We start from the raw sequence: 11,421 nt of genomic DNA on the forward strand, positions 1-11,421 counted from the left end.
GTAAAAGGAAAAGGATATGGCAAAGGCACACGAGATTCAACTTCGTAAGTATTTTCTTCTTGGTTATTTTCTGACTTCAAGCCATTGAACAGATTTGATGCCCAGTATGCACTGTAGGAATCCATTCCACAACCAAGTGTTGCTGCCCTCTCTTATCAGATAATTGCCTTGGCGACAGTAGATTTGAATATTCTGGGGGAAAAGGCAAAGCAGCGAACCACTTGTCTTACTCAGAATGCTGCCGAGAGCCAAGAACTATCAGTTCACACTCGGATAAGTAACCACAAGTACAGGAAAGTCCCAGGTAAATAACGAGTGAAGGAAAAAAAAGGATCAACATTCGCCGACTTCACAGCTTTACAGCTTTTCTTCCATGATGCCAACCCCAAAAAAGTATTAGAAACAAAATGAATAGCAACACCAGCCAGGCAGTCATAGCAGGAAAGAAATATCACCCTCATTATTTGACCATGTACCCTGCAGCAAAGGGTCAGGCCACTACAACAAAAATCTGCAGCAGCTGCCAATGTTTTTAAAAACCTTGATGAAAGAAAGGCAACAATACACTGCTAAAGTGGAATGCCATTCAGCCTATATTCTTTTGATGGGTCAAAGAAAGAGTTGTTCAGAAGTCAGATAAAACTGCCAACGTGCAAAAGCAAAAGGTTGTGTCTCAATGCAGAGAAAGAAGCCAGGACAATGGGAGTGGTTTCATTTCTTTATTGCAGGTACACAGACAGGTGGAATTTGAATTAACACACCCACCATAAACCTTGCCCAGCAAGATTCAGAATCCTTGTCATAGTTCAGAAAGTGAATGTCTAGAAACATCAAGACTATTAGAGTCCTTCCTGCACTTTCTAAAAAGCTTTTAAAAAACAGCCATAGCACTCTTAAGATAATTGTTTTAGTCGGATCTCATTTCCCAAAGAATTTCATTTTGCTTCACTTCTTTAACTTGGTTGGCTGCTCGTTGCTCTGTAATAAAATTTCTTTTTCAAAATACATTATTATCATAAGGAATCTTGTTGTGGAGGGTTGTAATATAATTCCAGATCTTGGAAGTATATTTTTAAAAGTTGTTTGTTTCTCTAATTCATGGTAATGTCTAAAAAGTAATTTGTTGTTGCTCATTGCAATATACAGAAGTAATGCATTGAATTATCACATTGCTCACTTAATTTTCATTGTTTTGAGTGGATGGAAAGTGAGGACTGAGAACAGAATGACATAAATTTTAAAGCAAATCCTGTCACAATGGATCAAACATGCTCTTTACAGGGTAAGTTAAAAGTTAACTATGAAGTGTTACTTTTCATACCCATAAAGTGAATAGTCAACCCATATTTCTGGGTCTTTTCTGAGTAAAATGTCTAGACTTGTACATGAGTATATCGGGTTATGGTCTTCTTCCATTACACATTCCCTATGCTGGAGAGTAAGACAGCACAAAAATGCGCATGTGTGGCTAATAAACATGGTTGTCATCATGTAGCACAACCACATGGTCCAATTCTTGCACACTGTCCAGAAAAAAAACACACAGTGCATAGTGTAATTTAATGCCTGCATATGGTACAGTGATTTGAGTGAATAACTAGGACTCCTGGAGACCAGAGTTTGAATCGTGTTCCACCATGGAAACTCACTGGGTGATGTTGGGGTAGTCATACTCCATCAGCCTCAGAGGATGGCAAAGGCAACCTCTGAACAAATCTTGCCAAGAAAAACTCATGATATTGTTGCCTTAGGGTCACTAAAATAAGTTCAAAACAACTTGAAGGCATGCAACAAAATCATCATCATTATTAGGATGCTGCCCAAAAGTGTTATTAATGGGGAGGAGGAGAATACTGACATGACAAAAAGTTTCCCAACTGGATAGACATACTGCTATGAATCCAGCAAAATAAATACTCAGAGGAAAGTTCTCTTGAACCTAATTATTAATTATCTAAAGAAGTGTGGTTTTGCCAATAAGCATTTACAAACTGTCAGAGGAAAGCAAAACACACCCACTTCAAACAATATCTTGCCAAGAAAACCCTGTGACAGGGCCATCTTATGGTTGGCACAAGTCAAAAATGACTTGAAGGCACGTAATAACAAACCTATAAACTTTATGATATCCTCAACAATTAGCATCAAAATTACCAGTTCAATAAGAAATCCCAAAAATGAAAAGTCAAACCCATCATGAGCACTAACCAGTGGAAACAAAACAAAATGAGGAACAATTTCACATTCAGCACAATGATGACATGATACAGAACTAAATGAATGTTGTTTTGCTACTCTGTAATGTTTCTGTCTAGGCATTTCCCTTTACACAACAACAAACCCTTGAGGGTCATATGTATGCTCCCAAAGAAAGCAGAAATAAAGCCATGGTAATTGAATAAAAAATCTATTCCATTCATGGGCTAAATTGGTGCTTTGTTTCCTGTACTTTGGATGGGAGGTGAAGATATTTATGTTATATCAAGATTTTAATTATGTTTAAGATAATTTGCTATTTTTAATATTATATTTGTAATGTTGAAAATTTTCTTCCCTGTAATTTTTTTAAACATTTTGAGTCTTATTACTGTTTTATTGTATTTGTATAATCACTTCAAGGACCTGTCGAAGTACAGGGCTGAGTTATAATGGTAATAAATGCAAAAATATTTTGAATAATTAATTCATTATCACATGAACTGAAAATATAGACTTTAAAAAATCTGAAAAACAAAAGACGATCCCACAAAGACATACAGCAGTGAACTCCCATTTTTGGGATGGCCAGAAGGAGCAACTGGGTTTCACCCCCGCACTCCGACCAGAATGGCACGATCCAAGGTTCTTTTTCAGTTGAGCCATTAAGACTCCACCCCCTTTTCTCCAACAGTTTTTTCTATCCTGCCTAACCAAATGGTCATGTTTGCCCTTCTCTGACAAACTTAAAAGGCAAGGATGTTAGTAAAGATAAATAACAAGTAAAAATTAGGAAAGATAAGCAATAATATATTTCCTAGTAAACTGCAACTTGATTTTGAAAACTGGAGCTCAGAGGCAAAGTCTCCAGAGTGGAGAAGACCATTGCAATAGCAATGATATCTGTCCCGAAAAGCTGCAACTGTCATTTTGAAAACAGCAGCCATTTTGAAAACTGACGTGTTTTGCTCTCCTCCTTAACTAATTGATTTAAAGAACAGAAATAACTTTGGAGTCTGAGAGTGAAAGACTAATAAGTATTTTGGTCCCAGTGCTAGCTGAAAAGTAGATTAAAGGACGGTAGCAGCCGAAAAAACAAGCTGCCCAGTTGACTGTTCCTCAGCAGGTCACTAAGGATGAGCATAGACAAAAAAAAATAAAAAGCTGAGAGGCGATGCCTCCAAAGTGGAGAAGAACATTGTGGTAGCAATGATACCTCTCACAGAAGCTGCAAATGGCATTTTAACATAGCATTAGTGATTTTTTAAAGGAGCATATCATAAATATCAGCACGCACACGCACACACATACATACATACATACATACATACATACATACATACATAAACACACACACACATATACACATCAGATTGTTACCAGCCTGTGGGTCTCTGGGGAAAGGGGACTTAAGGAAATATTCCTGTCCTCTAGCGAGAGTGATTTAAAAAATTGGAATGGAAACAAATAATAAAGAAGGAATCTTTTTCTTGATGGTATATGAGCATATCAGGGACACAGTAAAATAACTAGAAGTGCTTTTCAAATGGCTGTTAGGCTTTGTCTCTGAGGAGAAGGAGAACTTGAGTAAAATATTCTTTTTCTCTAGTGAGGGTGATTTGCAGGATTTAAAGGTGCAGCCTATGAGTAAATCCGGAAACATTAAGGAAGGAAAGTGGAGCTCCAAACTGAAGAACAATTAAAACACACACACTCTAAAATGAATCCAAATCATGGTATTTCTAAAATGAATTTAAGACCAGGGAATGAACCATTTGATTTACAAATATTATTACATAAGCTGTAGCAAATGCAATAAAATCCAAATATAATAATTCTAAAATGCTAAAAAATCATCTAGGAAAAAAGATCAATGCAGAAGTAATGATGCTGTGATGATGGTGATGATGATGGGAATGGAATTCTCATAAATGGCAGAAAGCATTTCTAAGAGTTAGGGAAGTGTAAAGATATATATATATATAGCAGTTGCAGGATATGATTTAGTGGTTTATACTGTCTGAAGTATTAATATTATGACAGTGACTTATGATGATCACCATGGTTATACCATTAAGAGACTGACCAAAAATTTGGAAACAGCCTAGCTAAGGTGCTTGTAGAGGCAAGTTATTCTTTTGGAACAAAGCACCAGATAAGGTGTTTTGCTATTCCAGGAGAAGTGGATGGCGTCTTAATGGCTCAACTGAAAAAGAACCTTGGATCCTGCCATTCCGGTTGGAGTACGGAATGAAATCCAGTTGCAATGGACTGCTCCTCCTGGTCATCCCAGCATGAACCTTCACGGTAAGTACAATTTCTCAGTCACCAGATAGGAAATGCAAGGATTCTTATTTAAGTGACCAAGAGGCTTCATGGCTATAGATATCTTAGACATGTCAATATTCAAATTCCTAAGACACACATACATAAGGTTAAATGCAATGTTAGTCTCACTTAAGAGCAGATCCAGTGAAAACTATACATCTTGTTTAGGTGGTGACTAATATGCCCTATTCATTTCTTCTTGAGACTAACACTGCATTAAGTAATAGGCAGAGAAAAATTCAATATGCATTATTCCAGCCCTGCTGATTAATTTTTCGCTTTAGCTGATTAAAACATTAATTCAAAAAGCTGCTGAGCTATTAAAAGTACAGAATACCAGTTTGATGCACAGTCTTTACACATAATTACCACATCTCTGCAAATACGATACTACACCAAACGACAACAGAAACTAAATGAAGAATCTATGCATAATTATAAACTGATCTCTTAGGCATTATACAAGAAGTCAATAAAAATTATGCACTCATACACTAGCTGTTTACTATGAAATCCTCCTTTTCCCTTTCTGATTCCTTCTCTCTTTAACCATAACCAATAGGACTTCCGGTGGCGCGAGCATGGCGACAGGTCGGGTTCGCTAAGGGCTCTTGGCGATCCAACCGCGAGGGGAGGATCTGGTAGAGTGTCAGCTCCCTCTCACCCCCACTGATCGAGTTGGGGGGAGACGCCAACACCGCTTGACTTTCGAAGGCCCCAAAGAGCTTCGCCCCTCAAGGGCGAGGATCGAGTGGGTCCGAAAGCGGCGGCCGGCGGATCGCCCCGCGGGAAGCGAGCTAGACTCGCATCTACTGCCAGCCACTCGCACCAGCCAAGACGGACAGAATCAAGAAGAGGGAGGTAGGTGACCACCCCCCGCTGGAATAGTAATCCGGGATCGAGATTGCTTCTCTCCCATGCCAGTAGAGGACCAAGTAGTCTAAGTACTTGTAGTTTAAGATAAACCTCCGCTAGCGACACCTAGAAGGAGCGGCAAAGACGCAGGTCACACGGAAGAAGCGGAGTAAGGATTAAGCTGAATAACGATACCCAACATACAAATAAGAAGAGAGTATAATAAGGATTGTGATTTGCTGACCTTGGCCGCCATGCTGGTGGGGATTGTTATGTCTACGAGCCGCTTCTTGTAAACAATCTGTGAAGGAGGAGCCCCGGCAGGCGGAGCTAACAGAGACCGGAAGAGGGAGAAAGGTTCGCGCTGGGAACGCCAGGGAAGGGCGCTGCTTGTGGAGGGAAGTAATTCAGTAACACACAGCCCGGCAGCAACTGCCGGAGGACAGTTTAAGGAGGAGCCAGCGAAAGGAAAGGAAAGAGTGCTGTTTTCCTAATAGAACATCGTATCAGCCTAAGAGAACACCGCGGGCGGCAACACCAAGCAAGGGGTAAGGAAACAAACAAACTAGACGGTTGCGGAGAAGGTAAAGCGTAACCCCTAGAGTATTGTTAATTTGAATTGAACATGAAGAGCCCCACCTCGGCGGTATTAGGCCAAGGCAGGCTAGGGTATTAACTGAATTAAATTAAATGAACTCAAAGGCGGTGATTCGACGGGATGTGTGCAATGTACTAAATGAACTTAATTGGAGCTAATCTCATGGGAATCACTGGAAAGCCCGGGTATCAATTGCTAAGGATTTGTATGAATGACCTTCTGCTGCAACCCATAGGAGCCGGGGACAGAGAAGGTTACGCAGTGTCCGGACTCAAGACTCTTTTTACATTGTGTCCAAAGGACCACAGGAAATATTAATTTCATATCAAACCCAGAAAGAAAATAAAACGCCAGTCGACACCTCTCTAACCCCCAGCATCTCCCAAAGGGAACCGAGGGGCTGGTGGGGGGATTGAAGGAGATATAAGGTTGAGGCTCACTCAAACCCACTCAAACCCACCCGCCACAATTACTATACTTAGGCAGATCAGTAGCTAAGACTAAAATTAACAACCACAGCCAACACACCAACTCAGACAGGAGATCTTGACTGCTCACTGGACTTCGCTGACTTCGTTGACAAACTGATAAGATGGCGATGTCAAAATGGAAATCGGAGAAAGAAGTCAAGGATATGAAAATCATCCCGAACACTCGTAGAGGATCTTTACCGGACGAAGGATATATGAAGGATATTCTACGGGAGGTACAGAAAATTTCTGAAAAGCAGGACTTACTTCAAAGAGAAGTACAAGCTATGGCCAGGAAACAAGAACAGCAAAACAGGACACTTCAGGAGGAAATGTCTGAAATGAAAAGAGAACTGAGAGAGGAGATTGGATCAATGAAAAAAGTATCCTTGAAAAATTCAAATGATATAAATGATTTGAGATTGGAAAATAGGAAAATTGACAAAATCCAAACAAAATTACAAAACAAAATTGACAATCTAGAGGAGAAAAATAAGAAGTTAGAGAAAATTCAAGAAAAAATGGAGTTTCGGGAGCTTGAATACCAACTGAAATACAGGAACGTCCAGGAGGAGGTGAATGAAAATACTGGGTGGGTGATAACCCAGCTAACGGCAAAGCTGCTGAACTGCACTGAACAGGAAGCATGTGGACAAATAGACCGGGTCTACAGAATCCAAACTAATCATACAAAAAAAAATAGAGCAATTAAAGATGTGGTAGTACACTTCTTAAAGAAAAGTACAAGGGACGAAGTCCTGAGGAGAAGCGTCACTAACCCAGTGACATATAAGGACAGGAGATTAGTGGTTTTGAAAGAAATCCCAAAATCTATTATGAATAGAAGGAAAAAATATTACTTCCTGACGGATGTGTTAAAGTCGATGCAAATAAGATACAGATGGGATAAATTTGAGGGTTTGATGGCAACATACAAAGAGGAAAAGATATGGATATCTACAGAAGAAGAGGCGAAGGAATTTTATAAAACTCTGAAGGGAGACATGATCCCTGGTAAACAAACCCCACAAATAGAGTCGGGGAAATACCCCACCTCATCAAAGAAAAGAAGATTCTTTTCTCCGAGAAGCGAGGAATCAGTAATAGCCCAGCTGGAAATGGCTACGGATCAAGACAATGAAGACTTGGAGGTTGGAAGGGCCCTGGAAGACGTCGCAGACAACCCCAATGATGAATAAAGTTAGTCTTTCTTGTTATTCCAGTAATGTGAACGGGCTGAACTCACCTAGTAAACGGAAAAGTTTATTTAATAAATTAAGGAAAGGGAAATATAGTGTCATAGCCCTGCAGGAGACGCATATTGACCAAAATCATACAAAATATTTGGAAAATACCCAGTTGGGGAAGGTATTTGTATCAGCGGATGTACAGAAAAAAAGAGGGGTAGCGTTATATATAGACTGTAATATTAAAGCAGAAGAACAGTTCAAAGATAAAGAGGGCAGGGTAATTGCAGCCAGGTTAGATACAGAGGGGGAAAAAACCCTAGTCGTTAATATTTATGCCCCCAATGGGCCGAAATTCAAATTCATCAAAGGTCTAAAAGACAACATTAACAAAACGGAGTTTGATCACCTAATATTATTTGGTGACTTTAATGGGGTGGTGGACAAGATGATGGATAAAACTTTTAAGACAAAGAACACCAAAGCAGCTAGTTCCCTACCAAAAAACTTTCTGGCGCTGATGGAGGAGTATGATCTGGTAGACGCGTGGAGAGAATACAATCGTGATGTAAAAGATTACACGTTTTATTCTAATAGACACCAGGCGTGGTCTAGAATAGACATGATCTGGTGTTCTAGATCAATCTTAGTAAAGATAAATAAGATCCAAATTCTCGCCAGAGACTTATCTGACCACTGCCCTCTAATCTTAGAAATTAATAGGAGATATACGACTAGGAAGTGGAGACTAGATGGAAACCTCATAAAGCAAGAAGAGGATATTATCAAAATTAAGGCCATGACCAAGGAATACTTTAAACTTAACAATACCGCTGGGATGAAACCACAAATAGTTTGGGATGCTTATAAAGCGGTGGCAAGAGGTTTTTTGATAAAACTAAAAGCAGAAAAGAGGAAACAGAAGGAAGCACTCTGGAATAAGCTAATTAAAGATATAGAGACAAAAGAAAAAGAACTAAAAGCCAACCCTAAAAATCTAAAAACTAAAAGAGGCTTAGAGTTGCTAGTGAGACAGAAAAAAAGCTGGGAGTTGGATAAGCTGGCTAGGCAGATGAGATGGATTAAACAAAACAATTTTGAGAACGCAAACAAACCGGGGAAGTGGTTAGCAAGATTAGTGAGGAAAAAGAAATATAGCCAGCAGATCACTAAAATTAAAGCACATGATAGGGTTATCCTGTCAGATGAACAAATTAGAGAAGAGTTCAAAATTTTCTATGGGAAATTATATACCAAAGACTCAATAGAAGTAGGGAACATAACGGAATATCTAGGGAACCAAAAATTAGACAAAATCACAGACGAACAAAGATTATATTTGAACAGAGACATCTCGGAGACGGAAATAATTGAGGTTATTAAGAAATTGGTTAACAACAAAGCTCCAGGGCCAGACGGCTTTATATCAGAATTTTACAAGTTACAACAAGAGGAAGTGATCCATGCGTTGAAAATAATAATGAACCAAGCCCTCCATAACAAGATTATCCCTGACTCTTGGAAGGAAGCAACAATTATAATGATCCCAAAAGAAGGATCAGATCAATCGGAGGTGAAAAATTTCAGACCCATCTCTCTATTGAACAATGATTACAAAATTTTTGCGAAAATCATGGCCAATAGATTAAAAGACTTCTTAGAAGGATGGATAGGAGAAGAACAAACTGGCTTTCTTCCCTGTAGGAATATAAAGGACAATGTTAGGGTCATTATCGATTCAATTGAATATTACGAACAAAACAGCCAGAAAGAGGTGGGCCTTCTCTCATTGGACGCGGAGAAGGCCTTCGACAATCTTAATTGGGATTTTTTTAAATTGGTAATTCGGGAATTAGATATGGGATATTATTTTCAAAATGGAATTGAAAGCATTTATAATGATCAATGGGCTAAAATCCAAATTAATGGGCAAGAGACGGGGAGAATTACAATTAGCAAGGGCACTAGACAGGGTTGCCCCCTGTCACCCTTAATTTTCATCATGGCTCTGGAAATTTTGCTAAAAGCAATTAAAAAAGATGACAATCTCCAAGGGATTAGGATCGACAGGCAGAATTACAAATATCGAGCTTTCGCGGATGACCTAATATGTATTGTAGATAGTCCGAGACAAAATATTAAAAATTGGCTCAGGAAAATTGAGGAGTTTGGGGCAGTGGCGGGTTTCAGAATAAACAAAAATAAAACGGTGATTCTTACGAAAAACATTTCAAAAGAAAATCAAGATGTGCTAAGAGCCATTTCAGGTCTTGAAACGCCGTCAAAGATCAAATATCTGGGAATTTGGCTCTCCGCAAAGAATAATCAATTATTGCATTTAAATTATATAACAAAATGGAAGGAAATCATGCAAGACTTAGGGAAATGGGGAAATCTAAAAAAACTCTCGTTGATGGGCAGAATAGCGATTATAAAAATGAGTATCCTCCCCAAATTAATATATCTGTTCCAAAATATCCCGATTATTAGGAAGGCAACAATTTTTAAGGGCTGGCAAAAGGAGATAACAAAATTCATATGGGGGAAAAAGAGGCCGAGGATAAAATATTCGACTATGATATTACCTAATTCGCAAGGGGGTTTTGGCCTTCCAGATTTAAAATTATACCATGAAGCCTGTGCGCTTCATTGGGTAAAAGATTGGATCAAATTAGAGAAAATTAAAATTCTGACTCTGGAAGGACATGACCTGAGAAGGGGATGGCATAGTTATCTATGGTACGATAAAATAAAAGTTGAAAAAAATTTTGGGAATCATTTTATAAGATCTACACTATTTAGAACCTGGGATAAATACAAAAACCGCTTCCACACAAAAACACCTCTCTGGCTCTCTCCAGTAGAAGCACATCATAGAAGACTTTTGGGATGGACCAACTGGCCCACCTATAAAGAAATCTTAAGTATTATACCAAATGCCAAAGACAACCCCCAATTGAGGGATTTAACAGAGATCCAATCTACATATAAAAATGTCTCGTGGTACCAATTTTTGCAAATCAAAGAGGCATTTAAAGTAGATAGAACGACAGGTTTTGATACAGACCCGAACTTTTGGGACAAGTTTCTTCAAATAGACAAGAAGAATATCTCAATACTATATAAGAAATTATTAACGTGGGCCACTGAAACAGAAGAAATAACCAGCTCTATGATCCAGTGGGCTCAAAACATAGGCAGACCAATATACCAGCACGAATGGGAATCGATTTGGAGAAGGAAAATGAAATTTACTTATTCAACAGACATGAAAGAAAATTGGTTAAAAGTTATTCACAAGTGGTATTTGACCCCAAAAAAATTAGGCTTTATGTATAGGAACGTCAGTAATAAGTGTTGGAGATGTAAAGATCAAACAGGCTCCTACCACCATATGTGGTGGAGCTGCAGAAAAATACAAAAATTCTGGGCGAACATTTTAGGGGAATGTAATATAATTTTAAAAACTAATTTTGAATTTAAGGCAGAGCTTCTCCTGTTAGGGCTTTATGACCCTCAGACCAAAATCAATAATAACACAGAAAAATTGTTTACCTTTTTTATTACGGCAGCCAGAATGGTGCTAGCAAAAGAATGGAAATCCGATAAAGCCCCTTCTAAAGATTCTTGGATAGACAAAGTGTTGGACATAAAGGATATGGACTACTTAACTTTGGTGATCAGAAGAAGCAATGGGAAGTTAACAAAGGCAACAGACTGGTCGTGCTTCGAGGATTACTTGAAGTCAAGAAAATGAATACGATGTGGTATAAGAAGAATAATGTTT

At 38.7% G+C, this 11,421-nt stretch overlaps 1 protein-coding gene across 7 annotated transcripts in view; it reads right to left on the reverse strand.

Moving 5' to 3' along the window:
- Positions 1-11,421, reverse strand: part of akap9 (A-kinase anchoring protein 9) — a 112,654-nt gene that overhangs the window by 40,984 nt on the left and 60,249 nt on the right. The window lies entirely within an intron of this gene.

The sequence above is a fragment of the Anolis carolinensis genome, chromosome 6 (genome assembly GCF_035594765.1).
Source record: "Anolis carolinensis isolate JA03-04 chromosome 6, rAnoCar3.1.pri, whole genome shotgun sequence".
Taxonomy (NCBI): Eukaryota; Metazoa; Chordata; class Lepidosauria; order Squamata; family Dactyloidae; genus Anolis; species Anolis carolinensis.